Source organism: Pseudophryne corroboree, chromosome 3 (assembly GCF_028390025.1).
Source record: "Pseudophryne corroboree isolate aPseCor3 chromosome 3, aPseCor3.hap2, whole genome shotgun sequence".
In the NCBI taxonomy this organism is placed as follows: Eukaryota; Metazoa; Chordata; class Amphibia; order Anura; family Myobatrachidae; genus Pseudophryne; species Pseudophryne corroboree.
This window is the reverse complement of record NC_086446.1, coordinates 690,852,244-690,874,144: the sequence shown is the minus strand read 5'-3', so window position 1 is coordinate 690,874,144 and position 21,901 is coordinate 690,852,244. Positions and strand designations below refer to the sequence as shown.

At 44.2% G+C, this 21,901-nt stretch overlaps 1 protein-coding gene across 1 annotated transcript in view; it reads right to left on the bottom strand.

The window, feature by feature from the left end:
* The window catches only part of ADGRA1 (adhesion G protein-coupled receptor A1), a 1,405,372-nt gene that overhangs the window by 179,749 nt on the left and 1,203,722 nt on the right, over positions 1-21,901 (bottom strand). The gene's annotated exons all lie outside the window — the stretch shown is intronic.

Here is a 21,901-nt window from a genome sequence, read left to right as displayed (position 1 = left end):
CAAATTAGTGTCATAAGGGCCTAATCATGATCACTATTGGGCCCGTTACACTTATGGAAACACTAGTTGGCTTTGGTTCACAGAGCCCCACTACTTGCTATGGGAAGGAGGCCGGCTTGCGAAAGAGGGATCCGATCCAATCCCTCAGCTGCCTCCGCCCTGTGGCAGTGCGCACGTGTGAATGCAGGTCACACTTGCACCCAAACACTGTCGAGGCAGTTCCAGCAGTGTAAAATCCATCGGTGATAAGTGTCTTTGGGCTGGCAGCTTTTTGGATCAGCCGTCCCCGCACCTGAGAGATACTGAACTGCTCTAGTATTTTGTAATCCAGCGAGTTGGAAAATTAAGTATTAGGGGATGATCGGCCTCCTAGAATGGGGTCAATTAAATTCAGCGTGGATTAGCTCCCGGTGCTATTCAATTCAGCGCGGTGACGAGAGGATTTTTTCTCGCACCTTGCAATCTGACAAAAGTGCTGGCGCAATACTGTTGTCTGCCCTTAGTGCAGTGGTTTGGCACTTAATTTGGAGACTGACGGTTCTCATGACAAAACACCCCGTTTAGTTTGCAAGAACATAAAAGTGCGCTTAAGTGAATTGTTCGGGAGCGAATTCCCGGCACTATTCAATTCACACTGAATTGAACGGACACCATAGGAACAACAGCCCACACAGTAATGCCTACTCCCATGAGCATTGCCGCCTGACCAGCATTTCATCTTCCTAGCCAGTAAATATGGGATTAAATGGCAATTTTATTGATAGGACCTACAGTATAAATGTGGCTAATTAACCTGAAAATATGGCAACAGTAGCACGGACAGCAAATAAAGGTATTGATGTTAAATCAGAGATTTCAAAAGAGAAAGAAAAAAGAAGAAAGAAAGGGCATAATTTTAGTTGTCACTCAAAGATGATATGTCCTAATAATGTTACTATGCAACTAGGATTTGACTTACATTATATACAGTATTATTAACATCTGAACTACTTTCTGGGCACACGTTAATGAAACGGACAGGAGTCACATTATATGGGGCGCAAAGGATAAATATTTACCAACAATCTGAAACTGGCTCTGTTTGAATATTTATTTCTGCCAGCACGCAGCATCCTCTCTGTCTAGGTGTATTTTACATTCAGCAATTTCCAAATGATTCATGTGATACAAGAGTGCACTTTGTTCAGTACATAAAAATAACAGACACGCAGATGATCATAAAAGATGCTCATCGCCTTTGAAAAATACACCTAAAAAGAAAAATACAGATGCTCAACCATTAATAAAAATAATAGTTCGCTGCATGTGCAGGTGTGAGTGACAGGACGGTGCGAGCAGAAAATTGGAGCCATGGAAAGGCCAACAAAAGCAGGTGCACAAATTGTTAGGAGATGCGGCTTGAAAGCTGGCGTCCAGCTCCTGATGGCCATTTATAGATGTCATTCTAGCTCCAGCTAAAGTAGGACACTACTGTGAAATCGCAGAACTAAACATCACAAAGGATTATAAAAACAATAAAATAAAGGTTTTGTTTGGTCAAGTTTCAACTAGAAATGAAAAACGTTTCACTGACTACAAGCGATTATTAAAATCCATTATTTTCACGACCCCTTTTAATATGTTCAAGATGGATTTTGTTCAAAGTTTAATCACAAACCAAACTGAGATTTAAAAAAAAATAAAAAAAATTTAGGTCACCAACCAACGGCTGATAACCATGAAATCATAAACGATTCTTTCAGAGCATCACCTGAATCTTATGCAGGATTACATTTACATTCCGCTCTATTTATGTGCTCACAGTGAAAAAGCAAATTGCTGGTTCTTATGTCTGACTCATGCAATGAAAATTTGTTGTGAGATCGACTATACGGAAAACTTATTTTTAAAAACCTTCTATTATGATAGAGACATTTTGTATCAAGAAATCATTTTTTATTTAACTTTTGCATACAAACAGATGAGGCAAGGTGTACTGTAACACAAGGCAGGATTATGGGGTAGATTCACTAAAGCTTCTAAAAATGAACAGTGGGGGTGTTGCCCCCAGCAGCCTATCATTTCTAGGGGTTCAGTATGATTTCCCGTCAGGCTAATGGATAAGAAAGGTGTTTCACCACAGGTGATGATAATCATAAATTTACACCCCTTTTCCACTAGCTTTTAAAACACGGGTAAATGCGCGGGGACGCACAGCATTCACAGCACAGCATTCTGTCCCTCCTGGAGAGGGTCATGTTGGGAGGTATGCAAACATAGGTACATGCAGTACTTTACATGCACAGTAATATGTTGTGCCCGGATTGTCACGATCCTGACTTAATACCTTTTGTTTTGTGCATACCTCCCAACATGACCCTCTCCAGGAGGGACAGAATGCTCTGTTTCTGGACTTCCCTCTTAATATATGATTGCCATCACCTGTGCTGAAACACCTTTCTTATCCATTTACCTGTTCAAAACAGGTGCCGGTAATCATAAATTAAGAGGAATGTCCAGAAGCAGAGCATTGTGACCCTCCTGGAGAGGGTCATGTTGGGAGGTATGTTTTGTGACTTACCTCTGACATCAGGCCTGCCTTTATCCATTGTTTCACAGGTCTGCCCATCTTACAAGCTGCAGTCTGTGTTTCTGGCTGCTGAATCTTCTAATTAGCCACCTGTGTGAGTAATCTGCAGTTCTGAATTCAGCAGTGAAGTCTGTCCATGCTGTCCCTTCCTGCACAGCGAACCCATCAAGGCATGCTAATTCCAGTTCCAGCTCTCCACAGTGCTCTGCTTACTCTCCACTTCCCCAGCATTCTGTTCCCTCCAAAACTCAGACATGAGCGCTGCCATGACACTTGCGATCAGTTGACCGCTGATACCCCAACCACAGACTCTGCAGTGGTTTCCTGATTTGGCCCACCAATCTGCTGCTGTTCTCAGCTTTACCAATTCCTGGCCTAGCAGCGGTCATCTGACCAGATCCTCCAATCACCGCTATCCAGGGGAGATATAAGGATTGCACAGACAGCCAGCAATGGCCTTGAACAACGTCGCTTCAGAGCCACGTCCTGGGCTCCAGACTTCTGACTTCTGTTTCCAGTAGTTTGCCCAGAGTCTATATTCCTTTTCAATTTCAGCCTAACTCAAGTGACACCTAATGTTTCCAGCTCAGCAGTGTCATCATCAGTTCTCTGAGAAAGCTGCCAGGAGCGGCGAAACGCGTCAGGGAATATTGCTCTTGACCATTGGATGACATCAAATTGAATTCATCAGACCTACATCCAGGACATTACCATCTGTATGCAACTGGTGAACCAGGACCCCGATCCCAGCTTTGGTCTTTTAAACACATTCTACAGGATTCATTTTTTAAGGAACACAGCGAATTGGACATAAGAGTGTCAATCTGAAAGAACTGTGAACCAGAATCCATCACACAAATAAAGACCTGGATCAGGATCCATGCATTGGAACACTTGATGGGTAATTGACTATTTGAACCTGGTATAATATCAGTCACCACGTTTATGGACTTTAGACTGTCTCTATAAGGTCATTTATTGATGCATGCCATTTACATCTACCAATTGGTCTAAGAGCAATTATTATCATTATTTCATATGTAATTTTAGACTACCAGTTTATTTTAAAATTAATAAAATTGCTTATTTAGTATCACTTGTGTTAGCGCTGTTATCTTATCCTTTCATCATCAGTTCTGTCCGATAGTCACATCATCGGTTCCAGTCTGATAGTCACATCATCGGCTACAGACCAAAATTAGAAGCACCATTAGTTCAAGCCTGATATTTATAGCTCCATTGGTACCAACCCGATATAAGAAGCATCATCGGTTCCAGCCCGATATAAGAAGTACCATCGGTTTCAGCCCAATATTAGAAGCACCATCAGTTCCAGCATGAGATAAGAAACACCATTTCAGTCCAATACCAGAAACATTGTCGGTTCCAGTCCGATATCAGAAGCATAATCAGTTTCAGTCCGATATCAGAAGCATCATCATTTCGAGCCCGATATCAGAAGCATCATCGGTTTGAGCCAGATATCAGAAGCATCATCAGTTTCAGCCTGATATCCATATCATTACTTCCACCTAGATATCTGTACCAATATCTCCAGTCCTGTCTACATACAGTGCCACTCAATTCTTGCTAGCTCTTCCATCGGAGATATTCTGCTGCAGTACCAAGGGACCCAGTCAGAGGGCCGCAACCAGCCCGCTGGACGCGGCTACGTTTAAAGGGGATCGTTCCGAGTTAGCCGTAGCTGTGTTAAATTTAGCACAGCTACGATCAGGCACTCAGACATGCGGGGGGACTCCCAGCATAGGGCTATTCCTCCCCGCTTATCAGTGCCGCCCCCCCCCCCCCCCCCCCCAGAAATGCAAAAGCATCGCACAGCGGCGATGCTTTTGCATCTCAGGAGGAGTTACTCCCGGCCAGCGCCGCTCCTGCGGCTGGCCGGGAGAACCTATTCGCTGCCCCTGGTCGCAGCGGCTATGTGTGACGTCACGCAGTCGCCGCGGCCTGCCCCCCCCCCCAAAGGTCCGGCCACACCTGTGTTGGCCGGACCACGCCGCCGTCCATCCCCCTCCCACCCAGCGACCGCCGGTGCATGCGCAGTTCCGACCCGATAGCTGCACTGCAATAAACTGCAGCGAGCGATCGGGTCGGAATGACCCACAAAGTTCCTTGCAGAAGTCTCTAGTGAAGACTGCCAGCGTGTTAGACTCCACGCATCTGATCTGGGTATTTGTCAACCCTCTGGTACTAGCCAGTTTCCTGCTTCTGCTTATGTGCAAGAATTACCTCAAGCCAGCCAGTTTTCTCCATCAAGCTTCCACCACTGGTCCACCAGCGTCACAGCCGGGAACACAAAAGACCCTAGTCCTGACACAGATGCTCTTTATGTTAACAGTGGCTGTATGCTGCTTCTATATAGGAAAGTATTGCACGCAGCAACTGTGCAGGGAAATTAAAGTGATTCACATTGTTGCAGCCAGCAAGCAGTGCCTTGCAGGGTGCAGAATTTACATGGTCATATACCATTGCTTGGCTGTGCCTGAGCTTAGTTGGGAAGTGAGTGGCCACCTATGTGAGCAGCTGATAATCGTCATACTGTCATAGCATAAAATATAGATGATAATTGACAGATCTACTAGCAGTGACTTTTATTACAAAGCTGAGTGACTTCATAAATGCTATCTATGATGTTAGGCAGTCATATGGTCAGCCTGAGATGATAGCTCTCAAACTGCTTGCATTTCACCACTGATAACTACCTCTCTCTCTCTTTGAAGGATGTATCAAATCTTAGATAGCGATAAAGTGGAGAAGTTGCCCATAATAACCAATCAGTTTCTAGCTATTATCTGTCTAACAAAGTCTATGCAATGACAGATAGAATTGGTTGCTATGGGAATCTTATCGGTTTCTATTTAATGTCACTATGTCTAAACAACTACATCTTTTTCTCAAGTTCTCAGTACATGTATCTCTCTTTTGCAATGTAGATATCTAGCTATCTGTCTACCATTAATTTCATATAACATTTAGGGTAAAATAGGCTTACCTTACTTTGTGAGAAATATCAGCAGATAATGCTGATAACTGGCAATTCTATCCCAAGCATTGACTTTTATACCAATGCTGAGGGACATCACAAAGGCTGTCTATGCTGTAAGGCAGTCACATTATCAGTCTATTGAGATGATAAATCAAAACCACCTCTGTGATCTATCATTATTTTCATGCAATGTTTAAGTTATTATAAGCTTAACTTACAATGTGAGATCATATCAGCAGATATAGCAAATAACTGACAGCTGTATATCAAGCAGTGACTAAGCTAAGGGACATTACAAAGTCTATTTATGATGGTGGTCAGTCACATGATCAGGCTAGAGAAGTGCTAAAATGCAACCTTCCTGCATTTCACCTCTGATATCTACCTATCTGCCTCTATCAAATCTACTAACATTATTAATATAGATTATTCTTCTTATTTACATGATTTACATTATCATTAATTTCATACCACAATTAGGTTAAAATAAGCTTCTCTTACACCTATCATATCGTGTTGTCATCCCTTTTTATGACCATTAAATCTCCCCAGATGTACATCAGACTTCCCCATGTCCCATTTAAATGCCTATTAGATTCCCTCCACATGCCCTCAGACCAGCGTGGAATGGATGATGTGGGTATGCGCACACCATCCACACTGTGCCAGGAGATGCGCAGAAATAGGGACGTGACATGTACACATCCACAAAATGTCATGCACCAGGGAGTGTAGCCTTGCTGAGTCCCGACATTGAATTTTAAAATGTTAGTAAGTATGTAATATACTGTAATGTTAAATTAATGTCCCTGTCTTACATAAGCTTCCCACACGTGGCGACTGACACAAAGGGGTAAATTTACTAAGGTGGGAGTTTTTTTTTAGAACTGATGATGTTGCCCATAGCAACCAATCAGATTCTACTTAACGTTTATCTAGCTGCTTCTAGAACATAATAGATGGAATCTGATTGGTTGCTATGGGCAACATCACCATAACATTTACCCCATAATGTTAACTCTTTTGTGTAACATTGCTGTACTAACACTCCTGAAAAAGTTAAATTGTAATAAAAATAAAACAACAATGAACTTAATTCCCATCAAGGGAAATTGGCCCTCATTCAGACCTGGACGCAGCCGCGCGGTTGCTCTTAGCGGCCACATCCAGGTAGTCTACGAACACGCACTGTCCATTGTGCGTGTGCCTGACCTTAGACATTGCAGGCGTTGTGGGTGCGGAGTTAGGGCATTGCAGGTGTGGTGCCGGAAAAACAGGGGAGGGCCGGGATCGTTTTTGGGGAGGCTGCGTGATGTCACACGCAGCTGCTCTGAAAACAAAATGCTCGCTGACTGTCTGACAGCGCAGCCCAGCTGCGCTGCCAGGGGTCAACCTAACTTACGATGTCTCCGCAATCTAATTGCGGACGCATCTGGGGGCGGCCTCACACATGCTGGGCAGCCCCCAGCATGTGTGGCGATGAACACAGATCTGGCTGTGTATGTAGCCATCTGTGTTCATCTCTGTAAAATCCCCTTTGGGCCTAATTCATGTTTGTATGCAGACGCAATTGTAATTCCGATTCTCCAGGCTACAGAGCTGCTAATGTTATATAGTAAAGCTGTCGCCCAGGAATGAAAATAGATGCACACTGGAGCCATCGCAAGTTCAATTGCAATTGTGTACACGTTCGCAGCCTATACGCACTTACAGAGAACATTGAAGCTCAGGGTTGTTTTATGGCTACGCAGACTGGCCACAGCATTAACGACTCAGACGCCATGTATTTGCATGTACAAACAAGCAGCCAATAGAAGATATTGTACATGCCCCTAAAACGGCCATGACACGCCTGTTTTTCTTCACTCCCCTTAAACTTTCCGTTATCACCTACAAACAGTCACCTCCTGTCACTCACGGTGCGACAAGGTCTTGCAGTGCGAGCAGAAACGCAGCGGCACCCTTGTGCATGTACATTGTGATCACAGCACATGCGCAGTTTGCAGAGAATTGCTCCGCTGCGTGAACATCGGCCATTGCATACAAACATGAATTAGGCCCCATATGTGTTCGTTATTTATTTTGGTTGTTAGTATTTTTTTATTATTTTAATTAAGTAAATATCAAGATCAGGACTGATATGAATAACTGACAATGAGCATAATTCAGTAAGGATTGCAAATTCTGCTAATTAATAGAATTTGCAATCCTTCTGAACGTATGCTGCGGGCCGCCCATCGCCGGGTACCTTTCCCCAATGATGAAGCAGAAAGTGCGATCGCATCACAATTTCTACTGCATCATAGAACTTAAGGTTGCCTCTTGCCAGCGCAGCTTGGCTGTGCCCGCAGGAGTCCTGTCGCCACCTTACTGATCGCAGCGGCTGAGTGTGACGTCACGCAGTCACCTCAATCACGCCCCTCATTTCCACAATGCCGCCCCCACTTGCCTGCCCCGCAGCGCTCTGTCTCTGCCTAGGAAACAGAGCATTGCCACCCCAGCCCCGCCGCGTTTGCATTTTCTGCGGCTCCCCTGCAGAAAATGCAGGTGCATGTGCAGGACGGGCGCTGCACATGTGCCCGTATCATTTTAGCAATTATTGCGGTTGGATCGCGTTTTGCTTTTTTATGCACCCTTATGTAACTCAATAGTCCTAAACCTGTGTCAGCTGTTCCTTTAGTAATTTATCAGCCAGTGTCAGGTGACTAGTGTACCTTTAAAAGCCATAAGGTGTGTGGCAGGTGCGCATTAAACCAAGTAGGCATATTTGCAGCTATATTATGTGTGATACAGTTGCCAGGTTTTAAATTTTAAGACTCTGTGATAGTGTGATAGTGTAGGACCTGCACGAAGGTGGGGTACCCTGGCGAGCGGTTTGCAGGCTTCCGTGCATTTGCCAATTCACTAACTAAACCCCCATCATTTATTTATTGATGTTATGAGGATAAGTGAGCTTGCTATGGTGAGTGCTGAATTTTCTGTTTGTGTGTATATATATATATATATATATATATATATACACACACACATTTTTGTGATGGCAAGCTGTTGTATTAAGTGCTGAAACCTTTATTTTTGGACTAATTTTAAATTTGGTAAGTCGAAGTAAAGCCATTGCTGGCACAATAAAGTCTTTTGTCAGTAAATACTGTATGAGCATGTTTTTTTTTTACATTTTGGAAAATCATATAAACAGGTAGGATAATGGAACTCTTTGGTTCTACTGACCCTGTACCTACAGTAATAAGCATTTTAAACTGTCACTGTATATATTGTTGCTATCCGTTGCACCTGTTACCTTTGTTGACTCCCATTAGCAGGTAAGTGTAAGTGCTTATGGCAAAAAAAAAATTGTGGGTTTGAAATAAAATGTTTCTGGCCAAGTTGCATGTAGAGTTTAGCCAGTCTTTTGATGCGCAGTCTCAGCATCCTAACCCTGTATGCAAGAGGCATATGGTCAGCAATATCTGACCCTTTCATATAATCATTGGCCATGTTGCTGACACCAAGCCACCGGCCGCTGGAAATAAATACCACCCCCTACAATTACATCCCCTTTAAAATAAACATTATGCGTACTTGTTTACGGAGAAAATGATACCATATGTAAATGTAGCATAGGCTATTTATGATGTTTTTAATGGTCTCTGCAAGGGGAAAAATGGTAAAATCAAGATAATTTGTTTTTAGGGGCAATCAGGCAACATGCATATTCTAATGTCGTCAGATGTAAGTTAGGCTCTGATTTGAAATCAGTGCAGAAAAAAACAAGCAGTTAATCAAACTGCAAATTACACTTTAATGGACGAACTAGCAACTTTTAAGATTTGCTTTTCAGTAGTGATGAGCGGGTTCGGTTCCTCGGAAACCGAACCCCCCCGAACTTCACCCATTTTACACGGGTTCGGGGCATATCGGATTCTCCCGTATGGCTCGGTTAATCCGAGCGCGCCCGAACGTCATCATCCCGCTGTCGGATTCTCGCAAGATTCGGATTCTATATAAGCAGCTGCGCGTCGCCGCCATTTTCACTCGTGCATTGGAAATGTTAGGGAGAGGACGTGGCTGGCGTCCTCTCCGTTTATTAATAATATGTGTGCTGCTTATTGCTTAATTGTGGGGACTGGGGAGCAGCTGTATTATATAGGAGGAGTACAGTGCAGAGTTTTTCTGACAGTGACCACCAGTATACGTTGTCTGCCTGAAAAACACTCCATATCTGTGCTCAGTGTGCTGCATATATCTGTGCTCACACTGCTTAATTGTGGGGACTGGGGAGCAGCTGTATTATATAGGAGGAGTACAGTGCAGAGTTTTGCTGACCAGTGACCACCAGTATACGTTGTCTGCCTGAAAAACACTCCATATCTGTGCTCAGTGTGCTGCATATATCTGTGCTCACACTGCTTAATTGTGGGGACTGGGGAGCAGCTGTATTATATAGGAGGAGTACAGTGCAGAGTTTTGCTGACCAGTGACCACCAGTATACGTTGTCTGCCTGAAAAACACTCCATATCTGTGCTCAGTGTGCTGCATATATCTGTGCTCACACTGCTTAATTGTGGGGACTGGGGAGCAGCTGTATTATATAGGAGGAGTACAGTGCAGAGTTTTGCTGACCAGTGACCACCAGTATACGTTGTCTGCCTGAAAAACACTCCATATCTGTGCTCAGTGTGCTGCATATATCTGTGCTCACACTGCTTAATTGTGGGGACTGGGGAGCAGCTGTATTATATAGGAGGAGTACAGTGCAGAGTTTTGCTGACCAGTGACCACCAGTATATATAGCAGTACGGTACGGAAGGCCACTGCTCTACCTACCTCTGTGTCGTCAAGTATACTATCCATCTAGATTCTATACCTGTGGTGCATTTTAGTTTTGCAGTTTGCTGACAGTGACCACCAGTATATATAGCAGTACGGTACGGAAGGCCACTGCTCTACCTACCTCTGTGTCGACAAGTATACTATCCATCTAGATTCTATACCTGTGGTGCATTTTAGTTTTGCAGTTTGCTGACAGTGACCACCAGTATATATAGCAGTACGGTACGGAAGGCCACTGCTCTACCTACCTCTGTGTCGTCAAGTATACTATCCATCCATACCTGTGGTGCATTTCAGTTGTGCGCAGTATGTATAGTAGTAGGCCATTGCTATTGATACTGGCATATAATTCCACACATTAAAAAATGGAGAACAAAAATGTGGAGGGTAAAATAGGGAAAGATCAAGATCCACTTCCACCTCGTGCTGAAGCTGCTGCCACTAGTCATGGCAAAGACGATGAAATGCCATCAACGTTGTCTGCCAAGGCCGATGCCCAATGTCATAGTAGAAAGCATGTAAAATCCAAAAAACAAAAGTTCAGTAAAATGACCCAAAAATCAAAATTAAAAGCGTCTGAGGAGAAGCGTAAACTTGCCAATATGCCATTTACGACACGGAGTGGCAAGGAACGGCTGAGGCCCTGGCCTATGTTCATGGCTAGTGGTTCAGCTTCACATGAGGATGGAAGCACTCAGCCTCTCGCTAGAAAACTGCAGTGCCACTCCTAGATGGGCCAGGTGTTTGTGTCGGCCACTTGTGTCACTTAGCTTAGTCACACAGCGACCTTGGTGCGCCTCTTTTTTTCTTTGCATCATGTGCTGTTTGGGGACTATTTTTTTGAAGTGCCATCCTGTCTGACACTGCAGTGCCACTCCTAGATGGGCCAGCCCAGGTGTTTGTGTCGGCCACTTGTGTCGCTTAGCTTACTCACACAGCGACCTTGGTGCGCCTCTTTTTTTCTTTGCATCATGTGCTGTTTGGGGACTATTTTTTTGAAGTGCCATCCTGCCTGACACTGCAGTGCCACTCCTAGATGGGCCAGGTGTTTGTGTCGGCCACTTGGGTCGCTTAGCTTAGTCTCACAGCGACCTTGGTGCGCCTCTTTTTTTCTTTGCATCAGGTGCTGTTTGGGGACTATTTTTTTGAAGTGCCATCCTGCCTGACACTGCAGTGCCACTCCTAGATGGGCCAGGTGTTTGTGTCGGCCACTTGGGTCGCTTAGCTTAGTCACACAGCTACCTCATTGTGCCTCTTTTTTTCTTTGCATCATGTGCTGTTTGGGGACTATTTTTTGAAGTGCCATCCTGTCTGACACTGCAGTGCCACTCCTAGATGGGCCAGGTGTTTGTGTCGGCCACTTGGGTCGCTTAGCTTAGTCATCCGGCGACCTCGGTGCAAATTTTAGGACTAAAAATAATATTGTGAGGTGTGAGGTATTCAGAATAGACTGGAAATGAGTGGAAATTATGGTTATTGAGGTTAATAATACTATGGGATCAAAATGACCCCCAAATTCTATGATTTAAGCTGTTTTTGAAAAAAAAAAACGAATCCAAAACACACCCGAATCCGACAAAATATTTTCAGGGAGGTTTTGCCAAAACGCGTCCAAATCCAAAACACGGCCGCGGAACCGAATCCAAAACCAAAACACAAAACCCAAAAAATTTCCGGTGCACATCACTACTTTTCAGGACAAATTGGGTACAGCATCGTTCCCATTTCTTTCCTGACATTTGTATTTAACCAAAACGATTGTTCACCAGTTGTATTTGTTTTTAATATGGCCTGTGCCCCACATATATCAGGAGGTAGTCTTATAGGCCCTACACACTGGCCGATATTGCTCAAAGATATGAACGATCTCATTCATTATTGAACGAGATAACATTCATATCTTTGAGTGTGGAGTCACCAGCGATGAACGATGCGCGGCCCCGCGCTCGTTCATCGCTGGTGCTCCGTCGGCTGTGCATGCAGGCCAATATGGCCAATCTCGTCCATATTTGCCTGCACTTCAATGGAGCCGGGTGACAGGGGGAGTGAAGAGACTTCACTCCCCCCGCCACTGCCCCCCCACCGCCAGGTCCCCCGTCAGCCATATCCGCCGCCGGGCAGCTCGGCGGCGGATCTTTATATGTGTAAAGCCCATCAGTCCTGTCCAGGGCCGGACTGGCCATCTGGCACTTCTGGCAGATGCCAGAAGGGCCGATGGCCACGTGGGCCGGTCCAGCGGTCACTGAGACGCGCTGCCGCTCAGTACGGCGGCAGCGCGTCTCAGCTGACAGGATAGGAGAGCTGTGAGGGACGGGGGTGAGAGCGCCGGGCGCCCGCCAGCACGGCTGTGTCTGGCGCGGCGCGTATAGCAGACTTCAAAGCAGCCGCCGGTTCGTGAGCCAATCAGAGCTCGCGGACCGGCAGCCAATCAGAAGCCGCCGGTCCGCGAGCTCTGATTGGCTCACGAACCGGCGGCTGCTTTGAATGCTATACGCTGCCGCACCAGAAACAGCCGCGCTGGCGGGCGCCCGGCGCTCTCACCCCCGTTCCTCACAGCCCGGAGGAGGAGGAGGAGCAGCAGCAGCAGCAGCAGTGCAGCAGCGGTAATTAGCTGCAGCACTGGCTGCTGTGGGGGCAATTGTATACCTGGCACTGTGGGGGCAATTGTATACCTGGCACTGTGGGGGCAATTGTATACCTGGCACTGTGGGGGCAATTTGCTGGCACTGTGGGGCATTTGTATACCTGGCACTGTGGGGGCAATTGGCTGGCACTGTGGGGCATTTGTATACCTGGCACTGTGGGGGCAATTGTATACCTGGCAGTGTGGGGGCATCTGTATACATGGCACTGTGGGGGCAATTGTATACCTGGCAGTGTGGGGGCATCTGTATACATGGCACTGTGGGGGCATCTGTATACCTGGCACTGTGGGGGCATCTGTATACCTGGCACTGTGGGGGCATTTGTATACCTTGCACTGTGGGGGCATTTGTATATCTGGCACTGTGGGGGCATTTGTATATCTGGCACTGTGGGGGCATTTGTGGATCTGGCACTGTGGGGGCATCTGTATACCTGGCACTGTGGGGGCATTTGTTTACCTGGCACTGTGAGGGGCATTTGTTTACCTGGCACTGTGGGGGAATCTGTATACCTGGCACTGTGGGGGCATTTGTATACCTGGCACTGTGGGGGCATTTGTATACCTGGCACTGTGTGGGCATTTGTATACCTGGCACTGTGTGGGCATTTGTATACCTGGCACTGTGGGGGGCATTTGTGGATCTGGCACTGTGGGGGCATTTGTATACCTGGCACTGTGGGGGCATCTGTATACCTGGCACTGTGGGGGCATTTGTATACCTGGCACTGTGGGGGCATTTGTATACCTGGCACTGCACTATCGGGGGCATATAATGTAAATTTCAGCTCATACCGGGTGCTGTAATGTGAATTTTGGCTCATACTGTGTGGTATAATGTGAAAGGGGCAGCAGTACTAGATAGTATAAGGGGTCCTACTATCGTGGTGCATAATGCGTATAAGGGGTGTATGGTGTGGTAAACTACACTGAAGACCACGCCCCTTTTGAGTGACCACGCCCCTTTAAGTGGCCACGCCCCCTTTTCCGGAGCGCATTTCCTTGCCCCCACTTACAAATTTCCACTTCAACCACTGGTTGAGTATATTTTAATAGAGAATGATGTACGCCTGTATGTTGTTAGAATATTAATTATATTTGTAAGAACATAGACGACTAAGTGGGAGGAGTCAGGAATAGTAAGGGGAGAAGTCACAGAGGTGGGCCTGTGTGCTTCAAAAATGCCAGGGCCTATTTTTTGTCCCAGTCCGGCCCTGGTCCTGTCTGTACCTATTGGGGGTAATTCAGACCTGATTGTAGAAGCAAATTTGTTAGCAGTTGGGCAAAACCATGTGCAGTGCAAGGGTGGGGGGGGGGGGGGCAGATATAACATGTGCAGAGAGAGTTAGATTTGTGTGGGTTATATTGTTTCTGTGCAGGGTAAATACTGGCTCCTTTATTTTTACACTGCAATTTAGGTTTCAGTTTTAACACACCCCACCCAAATGTAACGCACATGCTATATCTCCCCCCCCCCTTGCAGTGCACATGGTTTTGCCCAACTGCTAACAAATTTGCTGCTGCAATCAACTGTGAACTACCCCCATTGTCCCTCTATTACACAGCTCAGCAATACACAGCCCAGTTATTTTAGTGTGAGCTGACACCAATCCTCCTTCGCTGTCACTAATGAACCCTTGCCTTATAGTAGCCAACATGGTTTCAGACTTAGCTGTTTTTCCATTATTAATCAGACAGACTCTGGAATTCAATACATAATTAATAAGGTCATGATATAAAGCGGAAAGCTTAATCAAGGGATTTCTGCAGCTCATTTTCAAGAGAGGTACAAATATGGCAATGTGCATATCACCCTACGGCCCAAGGAAAAAGCTAAATTCATATAGAACGGGCCGCAAAGCCATGGATAATGGATGAGAGTGGGAGGAGAGAAGCACGTACATTACAGGTTTACATAAAGGGAGTTTTGAATAGAGTGGGCTCATTGCACAAAGATAATGGATCCACCGATGTGCAGCAAATCCACAATATAAAGAGCAAACCAATGATTATCTGTGGCTAAAACATTTCACAGTCCCAGCTGGCCCTTAGCTCTGGCTAATACAGACTTTAGTTTACAGTTACTATTAAATCTGTATGACAGGGTATGTATACAGCGCTGCATAGAGGGTTGGGGTAAGAGGATAGGGAACCACATTTGTGGAAAAAGAAAACAGGAAAAGGTATATGAAATGTAACGTTTCATTTAATCCTGTTAGGGTATACAATGTTTTTTAGCACCTGCACCCGGGTCCCCTCCTCTCTTAAAACGCCCCTGCCGGGGTTAGGGGTTTATAGCACAGGTGTTCCTAAATAACTTCCCCCCCACCATTTGTGGAACTCCCCTCTGGTGGCACTGCACTGACTCCAGACAGACTTATTTATTTGTACATTTTGTCTTGCTTTTTTCTGTATTTTACCTGTATTTTGTATATATTTGTTTGGACCCCCATACAATTTTCTTTTTTAATCCTCATTTTGTCACTTCACACTGACAAGGTGCTAAAAAACATTGTATACCCTAACAGAATTAAATTAAACGTTACATTTCATATACCTTATTACATTTCACATACCTTGTTCTGTTTTCTTTTTCCACAAATGTGGTTCCCTATCCTCTTACCCCAACCCTCAGTGCAGCGCTGTATACATACCACGTCTATCAATGAGAAGGAGGGACATCTCCATATACAGCAACGCCAAATTCCATTTCCCCTTGCTGTAGCGTACGGTTACCAAATTTAACATAATAAATCTGTATAACAGAGTTACTATTTTGTGGTTGCTCTGGCTTTCAGTGTGTCAAATCTCTTTCTTTTAGTAAGGAAATATACACAACTACGCTTTTTAAAGAAATGAATACAATTGCAGTGTGTGTGTGTGTGTGTGTGTGTGTGCGTGTGTGCGTGTGTGTGTGTGTGATCTTTCTCATCATGATCAACATCCTCAACAAGTTAATGTAAAAAGAAAACAGCTACATACAGTGCATCCTGGAAAGTATTCACAGTGTTTCACTTTTTCCACATTTTGTTATGTTACAGCCTTATTCTAAAATGGAATAAATTCATTTTTCCCCAAAAAGTATACACATAAAACCCCATAATGACAATGTTAAAAAAATATATTTTTTGAGATTTTTGCTAATTTATTAAAAATAAAAAAAACTAAGAAATCACATGTACATAAGTATTCACACTCTTTGCCATGAAACTCAAAATTGAGCTCAGGTGCATCCTGTGTCCACTAATCATCCTTCAGATGTCCCTACAGCTTAATAGGAGTCCGCCTGTGGTAAATTCTGTTGAATGGACGTGATTTGGAAAGGTACACACCTGTCTATATAAGGTCCCACACTTCACAGTGCATGTCTGAGCACAAACCAAGCATGAAGTCAAAGGAATTGTCTGTAGACTTTGGAGACAGGATTGTCTCGAGGCACAAATCTGGGGAAGGGTACAGAAAAATATCTGCTGATTTGAAGGTCCCAAAGAGCACAGTGGCCTCCATCATCCATAAATGAAAGAAATTCTGAACCACCAGGACTCTTCCTAGAGCTGGCTGGCCGGCCGTCTAAACTGAGCAATCGGGGGAGAAGGGCCCTAGTCAGGAACGTGACCAAGAACCCCCATGTCAGAGCTACAGCATTCCTCTGTGGAGAGATTAGAACCTTCCAGAAGGACAACCATCTCTGCAGCAATCCACCAATCAGGTCTGTATGGTAGAGTGGCCAGACGGAAGCCACTCCTTAGTAAAAAGCACATGGCAGCCTGCTTAGAGTTTGCCAAAATGCACCTGAAGGACTCTCAGACCATGAGAAACAAAATTCTCTGGTCTGGTGAGAAAAGATTGAACTCTTTGGTGTGAATGTCAGGCATCATGTTTGGAGGAAACCAGACACCGCTCATCACCAGGCCAATACCATCCCTACAGTGAATCACGGTGGTGGCAGCATCATGCTGTGGGGATGTCTTTCAGTGGCAGGAACTGGGAGAGAAGTCAGGATAGAGGGAAATATGAATGGAGCAATGTACAAAGACATCCTGAATGAAAACCTGCTCCAGAGCCCTCTTGACCTCAGACTGGGGCGAAGGATCATCTTTCAGCAGTAGAACGATCCTAAGCACACAGCTAAGATATCAAAGGAGTGGCGTCAGGACAACTCTGTGAATGTCCTTGAGTGGCCCAGCCAGAGCCCAGACTTGAATCTGACTGAACATCTCTGGAGAGATCTAAAAATGGCTGTGCGCCAATGCTTCCATCCAACCTGATGGAGTTTGAGAGGTGCTGCAAAGAGGAATGGGTGAAACTGCCCAAAGATAGGTGTGCCAAACGTGTGGCATCATATTCAAAAAGGCTTGAGGCTGTAATTGCTCCCAAAGGTGCATTAACAAAGTATTGAGCAAAGGCTGTGAATACTTATGTACATGTGATTTCTTCGTTTTTTTTATTTTTAATACATTTGCAAAAATCTCAAATAATCTTTTTTCCCATTGTTATTATGGGGTATTGTGTGTAGAATTTTGAGGGAAAAAATGAATTTATTCTATTTTCGAATAAGGCTGTAACATAACAAAATGTGGAAAAAGTGAACCACTGTGAATACTTTCCAGGATGCATTGTACCTAGGAGGATAAAGGAGATCCAGATATGAGACAGAGAGGGCTGTGCTTGTGACAGCTTATGAGATGTTTTCTCGTTATAGGTTGACATCTGTACTTTGGGTAGTGTGACGGTATAAGATGCTGCTATGCAAAGCTGGTATTTTGGGGTTTAGCCTTTATCTAATAGGAAGTTTGTACTTGCCCTATGACAGGTGTAAATTCTCAGTATGAATATGGCCTCCTATGTGAGTGGATGAGGCATCTCTAGTTATATTAGCAGAGAAAACTTCTGTAAAGTAGGGGCTGGATGCACAAGGGGAAGAGACCAATGATGCTTATAACACCTTTTTCAGACAGAAATATCTGAAAATCCTGGCTTTTAGTTTTGATGTTCCCTGCCTGACCCCCCTTTCACACAGGGAAGTAAATTACTGGGTGAAGCAGTTCTAGTCGGTAATTTGAAGATCAACACGGGTATTTCTTCTGTGTGAAAAGGTCAACCCGGGTCGAAATTCCCGGGTCTCCGACCCTGGCAAATTGCTGGGTCGAAGTCCCGGGAATTGTAACCCTGGTTGACCCATTCACACAGAAAAAGGACCTGTGTTTACCGGCAAATTCCCGGGTAGAACTTCTTAACCGGGTAATTTGACTTTCTGTGTGAAAGGGGTAAAAGAAAATATGTGGTCTTCCAATGGTGGAACTACAGCGGTTGCAGGGAGTCTGGCCATCAGTGGGGCATGAATAAATGAGTAGGGCCAAGCAAGACCAGGTCACTGCCAGCACCCCCTCAAAGCACTCTCCTAAGATCAACGCAATGGCCAGGGAGTCTATCTTTAAGACCCAAATTGGTGTTATGGAGCTCCTACAATGCAGTGTTCAGCCTCTGTGGTCCACTCACATAGAAATGTATGCAAACTGTTAACTAAGTGTAAATGTACTGTAGCTTTTAACTTATTGCACAATTTAAGTTTTCAATAGGATCAATGACTTTCACTTCATGCATGAAAATCAAACCCTTCTGTCATGCCTTACATTCAAAGAGCATTAGGGAAGATGAGCATCATACAGGCATAAAAGCAAACAATATGTTATAGCAAAAACAGGGTTTTTATTTTATATACAGTAACCACCAGATTGCTACAGTATAATACGTCTAGGAATTCACTGTATAACTTTCTCTTTTGAATACTAACTAGAACCCAGAAATATAACCACAAATTCATTGTTCCCAAGCAAAGACCTTAATAAAAAAATATATATATTATGTATTTAATAGCAGCTTTTTATTGCAAAGTAGTGTAGTAGTGTTGTGTATTTTATGTGGCGATAACCCTGAGTGCCTCTTTAATAGCTGGTATTCTTAAATCTGTTTCTGATCACATAGAGCATTATGTAGGTAATTTGCTTAGCAAACATTCTTGGGATAAAGAAGACATTGGCAAAATAAAATATTGGAAAGTCCAACAGTGGTAAGTTCCAAATTTTTCATCTGCCATTATGATACATGTATGCTATCAATATACTATACAAAGAGTGGATTATGGGGCCAAATAAGCTGATTTTATGCTTTCTTTTTTATTTTAACTCTCCTCTGCTAGAATTACAGTATGCCCTGGAAATTTATGGGCTCCGAGTCCATAGCAACATTTGGAAGAGGCCCCTACCCCCTCTCTCCATAGTAGTTGTACATTTTATGCTCCATAGCAGTGCCCTAGTTTATTTAATGAATGATAGTGGTGCCCTAGTTCATGTTATGCCATATTGTAGTGTCTCAAGTTAATAACAATATACCACACTGTAGTGCCACCAGTACACATGCTACACAGTGCCCCCCGTTCATAATATGCCACACGGTGCTCAGCGGGAAATTCTGGGAACCTAGCAAAATACTTTATGACCTGAGTGCAGCTGAGTCAGTCCCTAGAGGTGGCCCCTTAAGGCTCTGGTCCCTAAAGCAATGGCATTCCTTGCACCCACTATAGCTATGCCCACAAATTTAATATGTTAAAGGTAATTTGGTTAGCTGCTATAGGGTGTTAGGACTCTTAGATATAGCACATCTGTCTATTGATTTCCCTTACTAAAGCTGGGCATGCACTATACAATTATCTGGCAGATAATCCGTGATTTAACCAATTTGTATAAATGACAAGTTTTGTCCATTTTCCAGTGTTTGGGAGCAAATGGTCGATTGTCAGTTGCTCTTATCCATTACCAGGTTTTCATTCTAACCAAGATTATCTGCCAGATAATTGTATAGTGTATGCCCAGTTTTACATTTGTTATGTTTAGTTCTGCCTACATTTGTCGATAATAAAAAAAATAGCTTCCTTAATTCAATCTGCATTTGTCAGACAAAATTGCTGTTGGATTAGCTATACCTTCCAATATCAGGGCAAGAGAGTATATAAAGCAGTGGCACATGCACAGTAATGGGATGTTACAGCACATCATAGGGCGCAGTCAGGGTCGGACTGGCCCACAGGGGAACTGGGGAAACCCTCAGTGGGCCCTACTACCTGTAGGGATCAGGTTCCAGAATCACTTTATACATTATTCATATGTTACATTATGCTGCATAGGACTATGGTGTATTTTCTACAGTGCATTATTACTGAGGTACATTTTTATGCATATATTAGCAGTGCATACAGTATATATTTATCAACGGGCCAGCACTATACACTCTGTAATAGCCAAATGTCAGTGATGGCTGGCCACACCCCCACTGAAGCCTGGCCACACCCTTAAGCATGGGCCCCTACCCCTGTATTCCCCGGTGGGCCGTTCATGCCCCAGTCCAACACTGGGCACGGTCTCAAGTCATGTGGCCAGTGCTTTCCGACACACTGGTTTGCCCTCTGAATACAGTACATCATGCAGGTTCAGGCGCACCTGTTTATAGTTGCAGAGCAGCAGAGAATGGACAGACCTCCGAACAGCCGAGTTAACTGGGACCATACAGTGCTATGGTTTAGCTAATAAATATACAGTATAATAGCTTCTATGCAAAAAATAGAGTTTCTTGTATGATCTACCAGTGAAAGTGGTCATCCTACCCTTTCGCAGTTAGCTCTTCACAGTTTGATAAATAGCAGCGCTTCACAGTCCACATAGCAGGCTTTAGTGACACTGAAACCTCACAAAATTAGAGGCATCACTGGAGAAAACAGTGATTTTTCCATGGTGTGCCTCTTGATAAATCTGGAGACGTGATCATCACAACCCCTATCTCAGCTGAAAACAATGGAAATGGAGGTTATTATTGCTTGATAAATAGAATTATCTCAAACTGTATCCAGGCATTGGGGCCCATTTATCATGTATCACATACTGAATGCGATCTGTGCGGCATCTTATTGGCCAGGATCGCATTGCAATATGAAATCTCTTCATCTGGATGTAACATTCAGCACCTGCAGAGCCTATCTATGTAATGTGCTCAGCCCCGGGGACTAATATTGGAAATGCTTCACAATCCGGATATTGGTAATTTGGCAGCATCGCATCCCCAATAGAAACCTATGGGGGATGAAGCTGCGGGCGGGTATTGGAGATATCTGCTGGGGTCCCTCCTACATACATTCAGGAGATACCTTATATTTGCAGCTAACGCCCGAAAAAGGGTGTTTTCAGGGATATAGCTGCAAATATACTTTGATAAATGGACCCCGTAAGCAGGTTTCATTTTACTAATGCTGCTGGTGATTAGTGTTTACTGTCAACTGTGCATGCATGGAGACTGTATGCATGCCTATGCACATTGAGCTTCAGCCTGCTGGGAATTCAGCAAAAACAGGTCAAGCTTCAGTGAAACTGTAAAGAGTATACTGGGTCCCCATTACTGGGACAGTACCTCTAACGCCATCTATAGAATGACTTCTATATAAACAGCCTAAAGTTAATCTTGCCATTGTTTGTTAAATATCAAGGTAACTCCTTTTAGCATCAGAACATAGTCCTAAAGATGGAGCCTTAAATACTAACTGAAGTATTTTAATATTTATTGAACCACTGGCTAGGAATGATCAAGTGAAATTAAGAGTAAATGACAAATAATGAGTAACTGAGCAGGTAGTGGCAGTGCTGCAGTGAAGGGTGAGAAGTTATAAGTCACAGAGGTTGCTAAGCAACGCTCAGCTAGTGATGGAAATCGCATCATATTCTCCTCAGTCCCTCTATTACAACATTGGAATAATTAGTGTAGACGTCCCAAACACACTGTAAACGCGTTATGTATTATCAATATACA